The 19,401-nt window shown below is 39.2% G+C and overlaps 2 long non-coding RNA genes across 2 annotated transcripts; one reads left to right on the top strand and one right to left on the bottom strand.

Annotated features, from left to right (window-relative positions):
• Positions 1 to 4,065: 4,065 nt before the first annotated feature.
• Positions 4,066 to 4,813, bottom strand: LOC124321182. The gene is made up of 4 exons (XR_006914177.1): positions 4,725 to 4,813; positions 4,470 to 4,658; positions 4,249 to 4,381; positions 4,066 to 4,172 (listed from the first exon to the last, which is right to left on the bottom strand). It is a non-coding gene; the product is annotated as an uncharacterized LOC124321182 (long non-coding RNA).
• A 337-nt stretch (positions 4,814 to 5,150) lies between these two features.
• LOC124321183 lies at positions 5,151 to 5,758 on the top strand. The gene is made up of 3 exons (XR_006914178.1): positions 5,151 to 5,344; positions 5,418 to 5,670; positions 5,730 to 5,758. It is a non-coding gene; the product is annotated as an uncharacterized LOC124321183 (long non-coding RNA).
• The last annotated feature ends 13,643 nt before the right edge of the window (positions 5,759 to 19,401 follow it).

The following is a 19,401-nucleotide window of genomic DNA, read 5'->3' as shown; positions in this document are numbered from 1 at the left end:
GACTCAGCCGAAACCAGACTGCCTTTCTTCTTGCTCGCTGCTTCCAAGCTTCAGCGCTTGAGCGCCGCACGACATCTAGCGGTCGCGGGAAGAAGGGCACAATAACACAGAAGCGAGTAAACAGGGCGGAACAAGGGCGCTTCACACATGTGGAAGACGACGGCACTACCCCTCACAGGTGTCACTCAAGGTAATTGATTTCTGGACGCAATTTTACATGACATTTTCCTCGCTACATTTAAATTAAAAAAAAAGCCTTGTTTGTCTCCATGTGTGCTGACCTGGCATTTTTTAAATTGATTTAAATTAAATATAACGTAACAGAAGTTGACCTCTTCTAGACTCTTAACTTTACTGCACAAGGCATTCGTCATCTCCACGTTATAAAAAAACCTGTAATCTGATCGCAAAAGAAAATCGTTCAAAAATTTTTTGACTGACAATATGATTACTATCCCTGTTACCGGGTATAAATCCGTCAGTCGATGGTTTCTCAGAAAAAAATTATCAAAAAATAAATCCTTTGAAAAAAAACCTGTCAAGGTTTTCGCACCTAAATTGAAAGGTTCTTTTTACAGGTTTTGGAAAAAATTTCCATAATTCTATTTATCACGGGACGTTCAATAAAATCAATAACAAATTTCCTCTGGATTCCAATAATAAAAGTATTGGCCAAAAAAAAATTTTCTTTATTTATGCATTTAAGATCTTAAAGATCTAACTTTTTTGCATTCGTCGTTGTCCTTCAAAGCACAAATCGAACTTTATGTAAAAAAATTAATTGATAATTTACTGACGTTAAACTGAAATGACAATTTTAACATTATTTTACCTAGGAAGATTGAGAATTATAAATTTTGAGAAATTTCTTCAAGGTCAGCAATAATTTTCCGTGGGGTAAATCAATATCCATGAAATTTTGAATCCATGAAACATTTGTGTCTACATATTCCAATTCACATTTCTCAGAACCATCTTCCACTATAATGGAATTTTTCTCACAAACAGAGCACAACTTAAACCCATGAAATCCCTATTACTATGTTCTACACAACGCATTGTGCGTTTACATTTCGGTGCCGAGCGACAACAAAATTCACCAGACTTTCTCTGACAAAGGGGGAAATAATTCTAGAAATGAAAAGGTTTTATTTTTACACACCAGTTAGAAGATGATGGAAGAAATGCAGTTGGATTCAACTTCTCGGAAACAGCAACGAGAGCACGGGATATGAGTTTTTTCACGAATTGAGTTTACTATAGCAGACGACACCCGTTGTTGGCGTGAACTACACATTCTACAAGGCTTAAAGTGTCAGACTTGTTAATTTTTTTAATTTGTATTGTAGAATGATGTTGCGAGCAAGAGATCGATATGATTGAGATCCTTATTATGAAGATCCATCTTATGAATATGGCGATCTAGAGTATGATGAGGATTGCGAACTATACGCATTGGTTTTCTATATGAGGGCGAGGACAGCCAGGAGGAAGAATTCAGCAAAATTAATGATAAATGCTGAATTCATTGATCCCTCTCTCCTTCAAGATAATACCCTTGTTCCCTGGTGGCACATTTCCTCCCTTGGACGTCCATGGCACGTCTGTACATCCGAACCATATCCCCATCCATTTTGAAAATTTTGGATCAATAGAAGATAGCTATTGGATGTCTATCATCGATATCCAATAGATATCCCTTTTTTGTCTTTTAGTTTATCCACCAAACGTATATTATGCATACATAATTTATTATTAACTAATGCGCTGATAGATCATAAAACTAGAAACTCGTCGCACTCAGAATTTTAATGTTAATACTTAGTATGTAGTATCGTAGGGAAAACTAATCTACAGTAAACAAAACAATAAGATGTAAATGAAAAGAAAGGTTTATTTAATGAAAAATGAAATTCATAGTATACAATCATTAGACAACAACAGAGATGCAACGTAAGATTGTGGTTTCTCTGGAGTTATTATTTCAAATGAAGGCACTTTAAATGCTTTGCCAATGACTTCTCGTAGTGGCCAAGAATTAAGAAAACTCAAATTCCACACTTCATAACAAAAAAGTTGAGGAGAAGGTATCGGTAAAGTAAAAAAGTCACCATCATTCAAAAACTGACGTCCGATGATAAGAATTTCATTGTTTTGCTCAACAAAATTTTCAAATAAAATGACGTGATTGGCAGTAAGAAAAATACAATTATATTATATAATCAGGGATAATGGTACACAATGTCGTTCCTTTAAAAATAAGAGTTTTGTACTGAAATCCCCAAATTCCAGGCAATACAGGGCCATTTTGATGGCAGTGTAGCAATTGATTAACCAATAAATTGTTTCTCAATTATTCTTGTGTATTCAGCATTTGTACTATTTCAATTTCACCTATTCGCTGACTCGCTTTACAAGTTGTTGAAGGGGCATTGCCCTTTTTCTGACTAAATTTTTTAGAATTTGCAAACAATTTTCAAAAGAGTATGCACTGAACGAATCAAGTGGGCCAAAGCGAGATACATAAAAAACGACATGAATTAAGTGATGGATGTTGGAAGAAACAAATTGAAGACCAAATAGATTAATGCAATCATGAACAAATTTCACTAAAAGATTTTGGCAATAAATAAGGATTTCTGGTTTAAAACACTTTGTCTCGTCTGATAAGAGTTTCATTGCGGTGTGAAAGAGCAAGAAATTATCGAACAAATCATCTCTGATTAGGTTTTTAAGTAACACAGGGCCCAGATATAGTTTTACCATTCGATACGAAGTTGCCTTCCACTGACCGACAAACTCCAGAGATTCAATTTTTCTTGGAAACTCAGAAGGGACATATTTCATGCACTCAGAAATGCGGTGCGCTAATATAGCGCGACTCACTCTTGACATTCGCACTCGTTGATATTTCCCTTTGATATAGTGCGAAATGAGCTTCTTCATTGCACCTAAATCTGTTACATGCATACCATCCAACAAAACGCCATCAACCAAATTGAAGTGGAACAGATTTTCCAACAGCGATGAACCAGGTAAATGATGTTGTGGATTTTCACGAAAACGAAAAGAAGCGTCGGTTCTCAGGGGGGCATTCAATTCAGGAAATACTATTAAAATACTATTTCTCTTGTTTACATTAGGCCTGTAAGACACACCTGCAGTGACGCATTTCAAACAACTGAAATAGCCCGTATGGCCTTTGATGTACAAAATGAATGATAAAGCTGGGCGATCACAAATAAAAGCCACAATCGTAACGAATACAATTATTAAACAATATTCAAAACCTGTGACCTCCAACAGCGTAGCCTCTTCTACGAAATCCGCGAGATAGATATTGACATCTATGGGTTTCTTTGGTCCCCAATAAACACCGATGATAAAAGGCTTAGATCTTTTCACCCAAGCAATCTTCCCTAATATAGGCCAAAACTGACAGCTGCCACTTTTCGCGATAGGTATACCATCAATGTTCACAAAAATCTTTATGTCAGAACCCATATCACGTCCTAAAGTTCGGAGTGACCGTGATAAACCCTTGGCAATTCCAAAATGAAAATATGAACCAGGATCAACTAACTTTACTGGAACGTTGCGTACGGACTTGAGAAGAGTGCGGTCTTTAGGGATAGACTCGTAACTAGGATGTTTTCGGAGAATCACCAGCAGCTTGTTAACATGCGTCCGTGATATGTTGCAGTAAACTGTCCAAGCAGCCAAGTCTCGGATCAACTGTTCCTGGTCTGTCACTGCGAGTGGTAATAAATATTCGTCTTCCCATTCTCCAAAATCCCAATCTTCTCTACGGTCTCCTCCTTCAGGTTCCCCTTCGGGATCACTTCCATATTCGTAGGAGTCGTATGAATCTTGACTACTATCATATTGGGAATCGCAGTCTGTGAGAAGGTGAAGATCGACTGTTTTTTGAAGAGATGAGTCAGGAAAATCGTGAGGAGGTGGCGGTGAACCGTGAAATGATGCGCCAAGTTCTTCTTCTTCACTCTCGACTAACGGTGTCGGTTGAAGAGGTGGTGTTATTGAGCCGTGAATTAGTGCTCTTTCCGCTTCAAGGTGAGCGGCATCTTCCCTGATTCTGTTGCGTAGTTGTCTCTCACTGACAATGGTTCTCTGTTTTCTTCTCATTGCTGATTGCCGAGCATCTATTTAATCTGAAAATACAATTATAGAAACTGTAAATAATAAATTCATAGCAAAAATAAATTATTAAATAGGGATTAAGTTTACCAGCGCTAAAGAATCATGCATCAGAGAAAATCCTTACAGCGATAAATCACTGGCTGTTGACAGCAGCATATGTTAGGTTTTTCACATGAGTTGTTTACATGTGATTCAAGAAAGCAATGTGAAGTTTTGGATTCTATTAAAACACAAATCGAGACAATTTAGAGAAGCTGAAAGTATAGTAATGGACAAAAATTAATCGATAAAATAGGGAAAAGGTTTACCAGCATTAACCAATCTTGAAATCAAGAGAGCAAGAACTCGATGAGAAAGCACTAGCAGCAGTTGGGAGATATATCCAACAAAAGATAAAGATGAAACAATCTTGAAGTCAAGACGAGAGCAATATCTCTTGAGAAAGCACGTTGTTAGAGCTACCAAACACACGATAAACATGTGTGCTGCTTCATTATCTGTAATGGCGTAATGTAATGGCATAAAATTAAACTATAAGCGATCATTATTAAAATTCCATTTACGGCTGAAAGAATATCAATAATAATGATGATGTTGCTAAAAATTAACCACAAAAATAGCTGTAGGTTATTTACGAGCGTTAGAAAAAAATGGTAGCCATTTGACAATGAAAAGAATGAGATCGCGTCTTTAAGATGCACCGTTGCCGGTTGATAAATATTATTACGCTTTACGTAAAATCTAGTAAAATAAATAACATCGTTCATTGCGTAAAGTTTTTGACTGTGTACGAGGTTTTAATAAAATTTATATTCAATACGCTGTCGTTATTTGATCAAGTTGCGATGCACAACTTACCTGCTGGACAGTATTGTCAAACATGTCACGAAGGCGCAGGTAAATGTTTTTTTTATACCTGGCGGCTTGCAGTTTTCAATAGCTATTGCATTGAAGTTAGACTGGGCGAGGTTGTTGTAAACGGGAAAAAAATCCGTCAATGTAAAGGCTGCAAAGAGAAAACATGCAATTTGCAGGATGGTGAGACATTCATGTTGAAGTTTATTTTACCTCCGTTAACCTCTACGCCCGTTAATTTTATTTTCCCGTTGATGCGAAAGTCAACTGGTGGTAAAGTCGAATTAGGCAATCTTCAGTTCCAGTATTCTTTCATTAGAAATTGGTGGTAATAACGTTATTAAAATTCTAAAGTGACTAAAGTAAAAAGTCCCAACGATTCATTTTGCATTTTAAACTAGTGGCATTCCAAATCGTTCCACACATGTGCAGTGGATTGTTGACATTTATGGGTCGAATGCTAATGGGTTGGCATTGAACTCGGACATGACTTGGCGTTTGGCAAAGTTTCTCGAAGACAAAACCAATAATGAAAAGTTTTAACCCATGAGCCATTTTCTTCCTCAGATACGGGCAACCATGAGAATGAACTTGGACAGCGTAACAATTGCTGTACCCACTATGGCAACTTTTGGTGTGAAGACCAGCAATTTGGTAATGTTAAAGCCATACTGGATGCGGAGAAGAACTTAATACGATTGATTTTTCCCTAGGAGCACTTTCTTGATGAAGCGAGGCAGTTTGACATACCAATGGCGGACATTTACTTTTTCATGTATGGGAACGGCACTGATACAAAAAGCGTTACATTTGACCACATTTGTAAGTCGGGAACCGAAATATTGTTGGACATTAAAGAGCTGAAATGCATTCCTGGTGGAGAAGTCGAAAAATGCGAAACGAAATGGTTGAGGCACCTAGAACACAATTGTCGTTCCAGAGTATTCACTACTGGTCTTGCTGTCGGGCGCACACTTTGCGGAGCGTGGAAGGATTTCACAAACAAAGATTATGCTAAAGCTTGCCAAGTAGTCCAAGATAAAAAACAATAATAACTTTGGTTGTCTGCATTACACCTGTCTCATTTAACATGGAAGAAATAAAATGTAGGTTTTTCTTTTAATTTTTGTAGCATTCAATCACTTTGCTCACACAAATACAATTGCATCGCGAAATATTGTGAAACAACAGCCAAATTTTATGAATTGACAGTTTTGCCCCGGTCCATGTTGACTGTCGCTAACCAACAGAAACGTCGGCAACGGACTCGCATTTATTTCACGATGCCCATTGTTTTTTTATTTGTCTATGCACTGGTTTGCTTCAAGCATTACATTTTTTTTCCTCGCCCAGGACGGCAACAGCGGCTAGTCTCGCAATGAAGATGACCATTTAGTAATTTACATACACATATATATATAAATATATTGAAATAGATCTTTATTTGTTTATAACATTGCGAGAGGCTTCAGTTTAACGGTTAATTCTTATTTTCTACTATTTTCAAAGCCACTCACTTTGGAACAAAGTTGTTTGCAACAAGAATGCTGTTTTCAAGATTATTGAACATTACCAATTGATTAATTAATAGTTTACCTGAGAAAGAAATCTCGCCGGCGTTACAAAGAGGCTTGATAAACAAATGAAATACCAACATGTAAAGCTCCTTTCAGGCCGAATAATTTCGAGAAACAACAGTTCCGCCAACCCTTCGTGCCTAAAGAGCTTTGGGAGGCCTCTGGGGAAAAGGTTAAGGAGCGACAAAATAAAAGGGGTTGCATTAATTTGGGGCTCCCGTGCTTCGTCGCTCACGCCGCGACCTTCGATCCATCCCATGCGACGGGGACTAAATGGTTTTACAAGTGTAGAATGACTAAAATTTTTTTTTTTTAAATAAGGTTTTCTAAAGGTTTTCTACTGCCCCTGAATTCCCGAGTTCAAATCTCGGCATCTCAACAAATTAAAAATTGTCTAATCTAAAATCAAATCGTCGTTTGCCGTAACTTCTTTAATTAAATAATAGGAAAATGATAGGAAATGATAATAATTTGAAATTGTCCCAGTCTACGCCAGGACAATTAGAATTGTACGAGGATGTACGCTTCGATTTGAACTGTAAAGATCCCTCCCATTTCCAAGATGTTCCGACGGCGCAAGTCAGAAACGTCAAAATAGGATCTTCCGATTAACTCTGCCAAATGACGGACTGCTTTACCCGCATCTCCTTCCAACTCTTTGGACTCTAAAAACGCAAGTACTGAAAAAACTGGGAGCATGGATTGTTGCACTTTGTAAAGGGTCTTCTCAACTTCATTGACTCCTTTTCCGGTTGATGGCCCTAACAACTTTTGCAATTTCAAGTGCATCTCGAAATCAATTGACGGGACTTTAAAGTCCATGTTGTCTTCCACATCCAACCTGTGCTTTGCTTGATGGTAGGCTTGAGTTTTTTCTTCTTACTACTCTTTGGGGCGTGCTGAGCTTCTATGAAGGAGGCTAGCTGTAGCAAGGCCTGCCCCACCGCTGGAATCGGTCTCTCCTGAGCCACTCCGTCTGCTGCTGCCACTCCGTTTGCTGCTGCCACTCCGTTTGCTGCTGCCACTCCGTTTGCTGCTGCCACTCCGTTTGCTGCTGCCACTCCGTTTGCTGCTGCCACTCCGTTCGCTGCTGCCACGGCACCCACCGGAGCTTCCATTCCGCCTGCATCACCATCTCTTCCTTGGGCTGGGGCTTCTTCACCGGCTCCACTCAAAGTTGCACGAATAAGATTTGACAGTGCTACTGAGGCTGCGGCAGCATTCCCTGAACCACTCGCCTTCGGATTGCTGGGATTTTTCTGGATACGATCGGGGGACGTGACCCTTTTACTGCCCTTCTTCCTACGTGATGCGACGTACGAGTCGGGGGACGAGGCGTCCGAAGTGTCTGTCGAAGACGACGAAGTTGAAGATTCACTAGAACTAGAATCTTCTGATTCCCTACGCCGCTAGATTCATCGTCTGGACGTCTGCTAGCCTAGCTGCTCTGTCCTGCTACTCTTGTCAGTTTACCTTTGTTAGTATTACATAGTTTTTAGACAATTTCTTAAAATGGGGGATAGAGCAACCCAAATAACCGCTATTGACGGTATTTGCATACCAGCAAGCTGTGTTTTTACTTGGAAGCGACCGGTGAAGCAGGTTACTGCTTTGCAAGCAAAAGAAAGAAGAAGAAAAGACAGAAAAGAAAGAAAAAAGAAACTACGACTTGCACGGCCCCATCTTGCAATCGAACTTTCACAAAAATAATTGACTGGTAAAGAACTACCGAAAACTGCGACTGCTCCCCGTCAACAGCTAGAATGGTCTGAGGAGGCGACGGCCGGTTACTCCCCTTTTTCCCTACCCCCCTTTAAAAACAGCTGTTTCAATACATGGTCAACACAAGTTCAAATCGATTAGTAAATCGATATGTACAATCACCAATGAAATGATTTCATTGACGTCACGAGCTCACGGCATTCGGTCAAAATTGACTTGCATGAAAAGTGATTGAAGGTGACATTACGATAACTTTGAATTTTTCCCGCTTCATTGTGCAGGATTTGAACAGCTTTTTCCTTTTCGTCACTTGTCGAAAAAGTGACGGTGAGCCTAAGGCTATTGCAATGCGGTTATTTGTTTTTACCCGCAAAGGAAAATCCAAACAGCCTGTCTGGTTATATTCAGAATTTTTTTTTTTTGGGGGGGGGGAAGACATAACCGGTGGCTAAATGAGCCTATTACCCCTTTTTCTTTCTCCCACCTTTCGCTTTGTTCCTAGCCCCCCAAAATTAGGACCAAAAGTTAAACATAGTTTCCCACAATGTGGGTAGGTGGCTTTAAAAATAAAATCGTTGTTATGATTTTTTGGACCATACTGTATTTCTGAGTGAAAGGAGCAACGATACAATTAAACGCGGTTGCATTACAAGTTATTTTGAATTTGGTCACGACATTCTCGGTACCAAATGAATCCAGTTCTTTTTCTGCCATCACGTTTCGTTGTGGATCAATATCGCTCTGATGTATCTAACGAGTCTCGACAATCTTCTTCAGCGTAGTCAGACACAGTTTTGGATGATCGCGTTCCACCTTTTCCCAAGCCTCCGTCGCCATCACTTTGCTGGAGAAATTACGGAAGAATTGAATCGCATGCTTCTTCAAATAAAACGCCGAATGGTTTTCTTCGGTGAAAAAAAGTAATTGCATGCAATTATCTGCCGAGATCCGGTGAATCAATTGAGTCTCGCATTCCATTTTCAATTGGTCCAACAGATACTTTGCGGCCACTTTGAGGATTTCAAAGGGCATCGTAGACTTCATCTCTGATTCCGAAAGACGACCAGTAGAGATAAAGTGGAGGATTTCCCGAAACACGAGTGGCTCGACGTCTTCAATTTCGACGGGTTCCGACAAATAGTCTTCTGTTTGGTGTTGGAACATGGCAGCAAAAAAGGACTCCTCGTGGCCAAAATGATTTTGTGGGCTCTAAATTGGCATCCACAGACGTACAAGGTGATGTCGGCAAATTTCATAGTTTCAAAGATATTTTCCATTCCAGCAAAGGCGAGTTGATTGCTGTTGCTGAACGGTTTCTCTGGGCTATTTGCAGCTGTGGGCAACTTGCCACCACCACTGAGGTCTGTTGTAATTAACTGTTCAATCTTGCAGGCCAAGACGAGTGTGCCATTGACGAAATTTTTGTCAAAATCTGTTTTCGTGATTTCGTAAACACAGTGAGGCGCCCTCTTACCTCGAGGGATAAAGGTGCGTTGAGGGAAAATTTTTTCGTCATTGCGGTTCGAAATCGCAATCGTCACTCCAAAATGATGATGAAAAGGAGAGTAAGGCGATAGCAAGTTGATCTTGATATCGCCACCCTCCTCAAACAGTCGTGCACTTCACTTCGTTTTCGTGCCTTTTTCTAGATAAACTTCATCCCAATCAGAATTGCCATACTCTTCAAAACTGTCGACTAAATTGTTTTTTTCAATACTACACTGAAATTTATGTTGAACAAGGTGAGTCGACGGTTCGGCTCGGCACCCAACTGCTCTTGCTATATTTTCTGATGATACACCTAATCAATGCTGTTATGTATAGGTATCTGACCACATGTGCGCGCTTGCAAAACGTTCTGAGCCGAAGGTGTGGCTTCTGTGGAAACGGTAGGCATATACCCAATTTTTTTTTTTCGCGCGTTGCAATATTTTGTTTACTTTATTTTGTTGTTTCAGTGCGGCTGAGTTTTTTCTCGAGACCTTGGAATGTGGGACTACAGCGAAGCATGCTAAGGGGGCCACGACAAGGCTGGACCAAAAAACTAGGGGCAAATGAAATTTATAACCTGCACGGATGGTCTATGGGTCGTAATTCAAATGAAAAAGTTTAGTACAAGTACAGAATGTATGGTCAAAAGCGTTTTGCTTCCTGGGTTTTTCTTTGCTGTTCTTTTTTATTGAGCTCTGTAATCCCCATCTGCCTTGTGACAGCTTGCGGTTTGGGTAGTAACCAGTGGTGGAAAAGTTCTTTACGGAAATTTCCAATTTCCGTTATGATGTTTGTGTCGTTGTCTATTGTGTGGGTGACAGAAGGAAAAGGTAAGTATACACACAAAATTCTCATGCCCAGACAAGTCAAGTTATACGAACTTGCGTTTTCTGCCGGAATTGCTACCAACAGTCAAAGAGAAAATTGTAAAATTTTACGCTCCCAGTTGCTATCTTTCAACATTTTTTAGAGACATGGTAAGATGCAGTCCCCTTTTTGAACAAGTAGTTTCGTGCTTGCTCTCGTCATTTTGCTGCAACATACTCCGTCAACATGTTCATTAAAAAAGTAATATTCGCCACTACGGCGACCCTCACGAATAAATTGAGATATACCACCCCCCGCCTTCGCATCCCTTTAGGCCTTCTCGTCCTCCAAACGTTCCTTTTTCGTGAAATATTTTATAACGTCTTAAATTTTAATTTAAAAACTAACTGTATCCCTGAGGATTTCAGTTTACTAAACTCTTGAAAGGTTAGGGGCTCCTAATGCAGTACAAGTCACAATAGTCTGATGAGAAAGGCAATCCGAGATTCGTTATTGGGTTATTGCTCGACTAACCAGAAGCGAGGAAATCGGAAAAACACGATTTTGGGTATTTTTAAGGTAAAATTTTTATTTTTAACCCGTGAGAAAGTGTGGTGTAGAGCTTACTAGACGCTGCATAACTTTAAACCTGAAACTATGTTACTCTATCAACCTTTTCAATGCATTTAAAAAGTGACTAGCGGCCATTTATTTTTTACGGCTGTGATTTTCCCAGATCTGATAGCAGATGGCGCTTCGTTAGGTAAATACGAATCCGGGGTAGGGGGTACCCCATAAAGCTATAGTAAGAATCGGTTAAAATGTAGAGTGGGCTTTTTTAAACGTTAGGTCAATCCCACCAACATCGCCACATCTTAAATTATTACAAACTTGCATCGGAAATTTAATCTATCCTATCGCAGCCGGATTCCGACAGTCAAAATCTTTTTCCATTTGGGAGAAGCAGTGAAATTCTGCTATTCAGACGCAAACAAGTTTGACGTTATTGACTGCTCTGATTTCGTGCATCGTGTTGGGTTAGTCAATTTAGTTGTTGCCTGCTGCCAAAAGTTGTCGGATAACCCGAATGCAGTTTTTTACACCAAAATAGCAACTGATTGTCATCATTCGGCCAACACCATCGTCGAGACATCTCTTTGTGCTTCATTGAGTATGATTCCCACCATTTAAGGGTTAAGATCGGCTGACCATGTTGAATTAAGGGATTCTGCCGTCGATATGTTGCGTTGGAGTACCCTTCTAAGAAGATGTCCAGTTAATCTCTGCTGGCAGAAAGTACCAAACTTTCAGAAAATAAAATTGGTCCCGTCACCTGATTTAAATCGATGCATAACAAAGTTGGCCAAACTTTGTCATCAAACAACGATTACCAAATTATTACCAAATCCCCAATCTACGTTGGAGAAATGTAGAGGAGGTGAAGTCTTCTATACTCCTCTAACATTCTACTATATTTTGGATTCGATGATGAAGCGACTGGGACATGATTGTTGGTTACCAGACCTACTCGACATCGCTCCTCAATTCATTCTGATAAGAAAAACATTGGGGGATTCGAAGAATGAGAAGAAAATGATGAAATTGTCAGCTCAATTCAATCTATTCCTTTTGAAGTGTGATTGAAATTTGAATTCAATCACACTTCAAAAGGAATAGATTTGGGGACGGTGTCGTTTTTACTGGCCAGTGATCATGGTTTTGATGAAACGTACGATGCCATTGTTTTCAATGCTTTCGACGGAATGCCACTACTACTCTTAGAGTCTTTTAAATCAATTCGGGTAGAGGAAAACAATGTGCCGTACCCGATTGATCAAAGCAAATCTCAACTTCCGCTGCATCCTAAAAATTAAATGCACATGAAGGTTGAAAGTTGTATCGAGTCAGAAAAACAGTACACTCTTAGGATTGCCATTGAATGTAGTGGAAATGTTTCAGGTGAGTAATTTTCCATTATAATTGGTACATTCGTGCTCCAAGTACCTATTTGAAATGTTTCCATTTTTACAGGATTGAAGATATCCACTAACGAACAGGCCCCTTGCGAATCCTGCGATGACGTCACAGTTTCATTGACTCAACCCAGCGCAATCAAACCGTTATCGCTCACATTAAAATTTCCGTTCCTTGCGAAAAATTTTCAAGCAACGCTCCATCGAAAAAGACGACATGTCGATTTGTTGTTGAAGAAATCCTTGTAGGAACCTTGGCCGTGCGAGTTTCATTCCAAAAAGTCCAAGTGGATCATTGGCGATTTAGTTCCCTGGAAAAACAAGCCACTCTACCCTGATGAAAGGTTCAAGAATGTGGAAGCAGTAAAACACCATCTGAGCAGTCAATTTGTATCGAAGGAAATGAGTTTTGCCCGTTTTCTTGATTCAAAGTGTTCTGCTTTGGATAACTTGCGTCTCAAGCTTGTAGCAATGATGTCCGGTGCTGCTGAATTTGTCAGTTACGGTCGAAATGACGATCGGTACCTATTGAAACTCCATCGGTCCCTTCTTACTTCCCCAATGGGAACTCCAATTTTGCTGATTACGGCTCTCCATGATAATCTTAAGCCAAAATTTGGACCGACATTTTTTACGATTAACCCAACTATGCCTAAAGAAAAAGAAACGGAGTACTGTAAGATTGTTGCAACAGTTTTCCCACTTGGGACACCCAATGACATTAAGATGGGAATGGATGCTGAGACCGACGAAGAATTTCAATTGTTTCGTTTTCTCCTGCGTTTGAACTCCACCAGGTAATTGACTTAATTACTTATTTTCTTAAATTTTGCTTTTACATAACTGATTTTCTGATTCCCCGCCAACAGAATCGAGCCCAGCAAACGGCAGAAGAAGAATGTTCTTCTAGTTGGAAGCAGTCCTTGGCTGGCTACTTTCCTTTCGCCTCTCTACCAGGATTCCGTATTGACGAGAAGCTGTGTCGCTTGTAAGAAAATCCCTGAGAAGTCGAAGTTTTGCAGTCGTTGCCGTTCCACTGTTTACTGCAGTGTCGAGTGTCAACATTCTCATCGGCCAACTCACAAGCACATGTGCAAGAAATTGTAATCTGGTCAAAACTTATTGCAGTTTAAGCTGTGTGACATTGATTAGCCTGCAATTTAAAAGCCAATTTCAAACAAGTTTATTTAGTTTTTTTGGTTATTTGGTTAACTATTTGGATGGCTTTAGTATTACAGTTGGCGGATAACTGTTGAAGTCTTTATGCACAGTTGAAACTTTTTTTATATTGGATAATCAAGATTACATTTTTTTAGGTAATTAACTGAAAAAAATGTAAAGTATTGCCCTTGTAAAAACTGCAGAAGTTTCAAAGGGTAATGACTACTTTGATTGATTAAAACATTTTTTATTCTGTATGCACCTATACGCGTTTGTCTGTAGTAAGCGCTATGCTGCCACAGTACTAGTGCCCAATCGCTTATCAATTATTTAGGCTACACTTTGAATTGATTTCAGTTCAAGGTGAGCGCGTAATGAAATTGGTTTCTTACAGGAATGATTAGGTCATGAATCAACAAGCTGCTATATTATCTTGACGGTCAACTGGAATGCACGATTTAATTTGACAAAAAGATTAGATTGTTTGTAATCGACACAACGTGTTTGAGTTTTTACTCGCTGGTAATTAACAGGTGGAATGAGCCGTTGTAACCCTTGTGCTGGGATTAATTTTGAGCTGAGAAAATAAGACGTGGATTCGACTGGCCTTTTAACACTGAGTCCACCACTCAATGAGGCCAAAATTGGGGGTTTTGGGGGGTTACAATTAATAGCTAGAACATTGCGGACTTCACCATTGTGTTTTCCGTTTCCAATGCCTTCGTCACCCTTTTCCGAAAATTGTAAACCCCCAAAACCCCCAATTTTGGCCTCATTGAGTGGTGGACTCAGTGTTAAAAACGGCTGGGATTCGCATCATATCTACTTGTTTGTCGCCACTCGCCATCCATTTTTTGGAAGTCTACACCATTGACATTACATCTAATTGCGTAATTGTCTGTGTTATTTTCTTATTTAATCTGCCTTCAGTATAGAGCGATGAGCCTAGACTGAGATTGTGCGGCGTTGAATAGTTCAACTGCAAAAATATTTATGAAATTGTATTCGTCTCTGTCATAGGTCTCATCGTCGAAGTGAGCTAAAGCAAATATGAAGCCGATTTTAGTCTCCATCCTGATCTTGTCTGTCGTTGTGGTGTTGACGGTGCAGAGCCCGTTGATTCTCCACAACGACAACACGGAGAACTATTACGGAGGGGGTCATCATCTTGATTTTGCGTTAAAAGGTCAATACACGTCACTGAAGTCAGACAGCAGATTAGCGTCTCCTATTTTTCTTAGAACATGATCAGTGATTCCCATCAACAGTGACTTTAGTAAAAACTAAAGCTACCGTCACTCAACGTGCATCACATCCACGACCTCATTGTCTGCCTGTTTTGTTTCCGGACGTCGCCGTCGTGACGTCGAAATCCGACCGGAATCCTACACAACGTGAAGGAAGAATTAAAGGGCCGAATTTCCCTCTCGCCTTCACTGGTTCAGTATGAATGAGTTTCATTTTACAACGTCAGTCCAATACTAGATTAGTACCTTGTACTTTATTTTATGAAAGAAATGAGGAAGAATTCGGTCGACCCGAATCAAAACGACAGCGACGCTGGAATCTCTTTAGAAGTCGAATCAAGTTTGTTTAACAAGTTTTCCACCCAGAAAGTCTACATCTGTCACGAGACGTTGACGTCAACACCTATTAACTATTACCAAAACAATTTCAGTGTAAGCTTGACTGCCACATGTAGCAGCATCACTTGACAACAGACGTGCGGATACGGTGGCTAATAGTAATAACCTTTGGGTTCCTGCCTATTTTAGCCAAAGTTATTTTATATTTATTGAACTTTTCTTTAGGAAGCGCAGCAGTGGTGATTGCAAGGGTTTCATTTGATTTCATTCGTTCTACTTGAAGTCATTTGGTCTCATGTGTAGGCCTATGCGAAACTGGGACGTCAACGGATCTATGATAATGTATCAATCAATGTTTTGGTTTCATGATCGAATAGTATAAATCCCAATCCTTGTTCCAGATTCTTCTTTTAAACAATTAACGTGAAATTCCAGGTGAAATTTGTTCTATTAAACTGTTTTTGTAAAGTAAGCATTTTCACTAGAAATATTTCATTTCGTGTTGTGTTTGTTGTTTCTTCCTTGATCATATTGACATTTTAAATTTTTTCCTTTCGCACCGGGAGGGCCGGTGCGTTGGGTCGCGATATCAGCAGGAGCATAATGGATGAATATAACTTAGTTTCCGTATTAAATTGTTTTTTTGTTGTCGCAACACCAGAAACGCGTTTAGCCGCTGCTTTGAGGCAGTGGAAATAACCTGCACCATTGCGTTGGATGCATTTGTATGGAAATCCAGCACATTCTTCTCGTGGCAGCACATTTGATGCTGCCAGAGCCCAGTCGAATAATACCGAAAGATGTCTCACATTTTCATGGCAAGTTTAACATTTTTTCTTTCAAAGTACACTGACAACCGTAATTTATGATATTTAATTATTGACGTATTATGGTTACAGTTGATGCTGTTGGTGGTTGTTGCAGTGGCCTTGCTTTACCCTCAAGACGCGGCCGTTCCCGCCAATTAATCCGCAGCTATTGCAGTTGCGTACGGTTTAACAGCTGACCTCTGTGTGGATGACCGTGGCCACAACAGCGACAGATGTGTAAGGGTTGATACCCGGTGGTTCTTTCGGCATTTAATTTTCTGAAATTTTGTTAGACGTGAAATGGACTGTGAAACCACCAAGACTACATATGCCAGTCTCAGCAATCTCGACAAAAACGATGACTCGTTGGCATTAAATGGTTTCCATTAAATGCTATTGAACAAAAAGGTTATTACTGTATTTTAAAAATGAAATTCGTAATATGTAATTACTCTTCGTCACGTTATGTTTGTCGAGGAAAGTTAAGAGAGAATTTTAAATCATTATTCTCGTGTTTCCTCTGTCTGTTATAGGGTTATGTGCAAGACTTGTTGGTTTTTTTACAAGGACTGGTCTTGTGTTAGCTATTTATAAATGCTGGAAGTTCGTGTTTGGTCTTCTGAGATGCAACAACAGCATATCTCAACTTTACATACCATTTTTGGTCTTCAAATGGCATGCAGCCATCCAAAGGATGGTAATCCAATAGTTCAGACACACTAGCTACAAGAAATTCACTTTCAGGTTTCTTCCTTTAGGTTGTATGCATGGATTGAATTGTCTTGGTCAAGAGTTTGAAACAATTTTACTATCAAATAAGCTTCTTTTCCAATCCAAATGATTCTCCGTACCTGCCCAAACTCAATCATTTTATCAACAGGTTTTTGTCGAATAGCAACAAAATTCCCTTTTGAGTTCTGCTTTCCAAAAATCTTGGCTTTGACAGAGCAGAGGATTGTATCATTTTGATTCAAAAAGAATTTATCTATTATTTTTTTACACCCATGCAGTGTTGACAGGTGGGAGGCTGTGAATGTGTGTGTCGTTAAACATAAATCCCGTGATCTGGATTTGTTTACACTGTGGCTTAGTGCAGAAAGTTGGTTTCCAATTGCTAGTGACATTGCAATGTTTTTTTAAATTACAAATGTTATATGCTCCCTTTTTGAAAAACGCATTTCTTAATTCGTATTGGAAACAGGAAGGTTTGGCTTTATTGGCAAACTGGGATTCAGATGTTTGAACAGATTTTAATGTTCCTCATACAATTCCGAGAAGTATAAAAGCATACTTTCTGTTATTGTTGGAGCAAACACAATATACGATGGTTTGTAACTACAAGATAAGTTTTCAATGAAAAAAGATCGTCTTAATCTGTAACAAGGTCTCCAAAAAGGTAGGTAAAGATGTGAAGTACAGCCATCATTTCACAAGCTGCAAACTTTGGGGAAAGGCCTTTTACATACGTAATTGGATTGAGTTGTGGAGGTGTATTTTTCTTGTCTACTTCCATCGTACTAAGCATTTGACACAATCTCTCATTGAAATCCTCGATCGTCATAAGCTTCCACACATTAATAAATTCGTACAGAACAGTACCCAATAATTCGTAGGGAATAATTACCTCAGGCCCAACATGCATCAAATCAATAGACCTATCTTCAGCTGTATGAAAATACCTGGAAATATTCAGGACACTGTCTTGTTTAACTCCACAAACAATATAAGAAACATTTTCCGGTGATGCTAGGTCTGAAAAGTCCCTTTCGTGTTCCTCTTTTGACCGAAATTTAAATTTTTCTTCGCGGAAATAAGTTTGAAACTCGGCCCTTTTACCATAACACATAGAACAGTTATGGTCATATGAAAAGCTGCAGGTCAATCCATACATTTCATTTTTTGCTGGACAGTCACCCAAAAATAGTGAAATGCTATCAAAAATTCTAACCTCCCCTCGGTCAGGTATAGATACGACAATACCTTCAGTCTAAAACTCTTTTATGTCTTCCATGAAACTACGCAGTATGGGGTGAAAACCATGCTTTTTCAAATCAGTTACGTGGCACAAAGCAAAGACATGCACATTTTGATGACAAGTGTTGTAACACTTCGGTAGGTTTTCTATGATGAAATAGAATACCCCAATTGAGTTACCAGCAGAATGGCCACGTAAACAGTTCATCATTCCTACTCCATCATACAATATTTGAAATCTCAGTGAAACTTTACTTCCATCAGAGACAAGTTGTGTTGTTTGAAGAAAGTGCCGTCGGTGAAATTTGTGTAAAATCCTTCCTGTGGGTTTGCTTTTTTTTTCATTGAGAAGTTTACCAGCATAATTTGCATCTTGGAATAGGGCTTGGATAGTAGGGATAATTGGGATATATATTGAGTGCCCTGCAATCAGCCTGTTTATGATCTGGTCTCCGTTTGCCAGATGGGCTTCCCTTCGAAAGAAAAACAAATCTTTTCTGGTGCTACGTATAAAGGATGTCTGAAAAGAGAATTTTTCGCTTTGAAAGGTGAGTTTACATTTTGAAGGGCAATCTCGGCTTGCTCAAAAACAGTCTCTACGTCTTAAGCACGTAAGCATTGATTTTCAAATTCGTCGTTTGTATTATATATTATGCTTGTAACTTTTGTTTTCAGTAAATTAACAAATGTTTCAAACGATTTCACGACTTCGGTTACTACAACATGAGGGATAGTACTATAATTGCTGTACATCGACAAAAGAAATTTCCTGATTGCGTTTTCAAAGTCATTTACTGTAAAATCAAAAGTGACATCTACTTCAAAGGTCAAATGCGCTTCCTGGTGTTACTACTGCTGTGGCAATACAATTTTGTGTTTCGTCAAGAGCCTGAGAATTGTTAGAGTGCTTATATTTTCGAACGTGTGCAATGTAACTATCGAGATTGCTATATGATCCTTCCCCTTCACACAGTGTGTCAATACAAATTAAAGGAAACGCAAACGGAACACCATTGCTCGTTAGAGAGATTTTAGGTCAAGGGGTGAATCAAAATTTTCCTGTTTCTTGCAAACCGGGCAATATTAGAGCATTGTTCTTACGTTATTTATAATGAATTCCAAATGGTGAATCACTCAGCACTTATGAGAAAATGTAATGTTTCAGCAAGAAAAAGGTTCTTTTACAACTTAATCTCATGAATCCAATAACAATGCAAATAAATCACAGACGTTGTGGACACATCATCGAAACGCAAATCGCACCATGTGCTTCACTAATCTATTT

Source organism: Daphnia pulicaria, chromosome 1 (assembly GCF_021234035.1).
Source record: "Daphnia pulicaria isolate SC F1-1A chromosome 1, SC_F0-13Bv2, whole genome shotgun sequence".
Classification (NCBI taxonomy): Eukaryota; Metazoa; Arthropoda; class Branchiopoda; order Diplostraca; family Daphniidae; genus Daphnia; species Daphnia pulicaria.
Note: the sequence above shows the minus strand (reverse complement) of the source record. Positions and strands in the feature narration are given on the sequence as shown.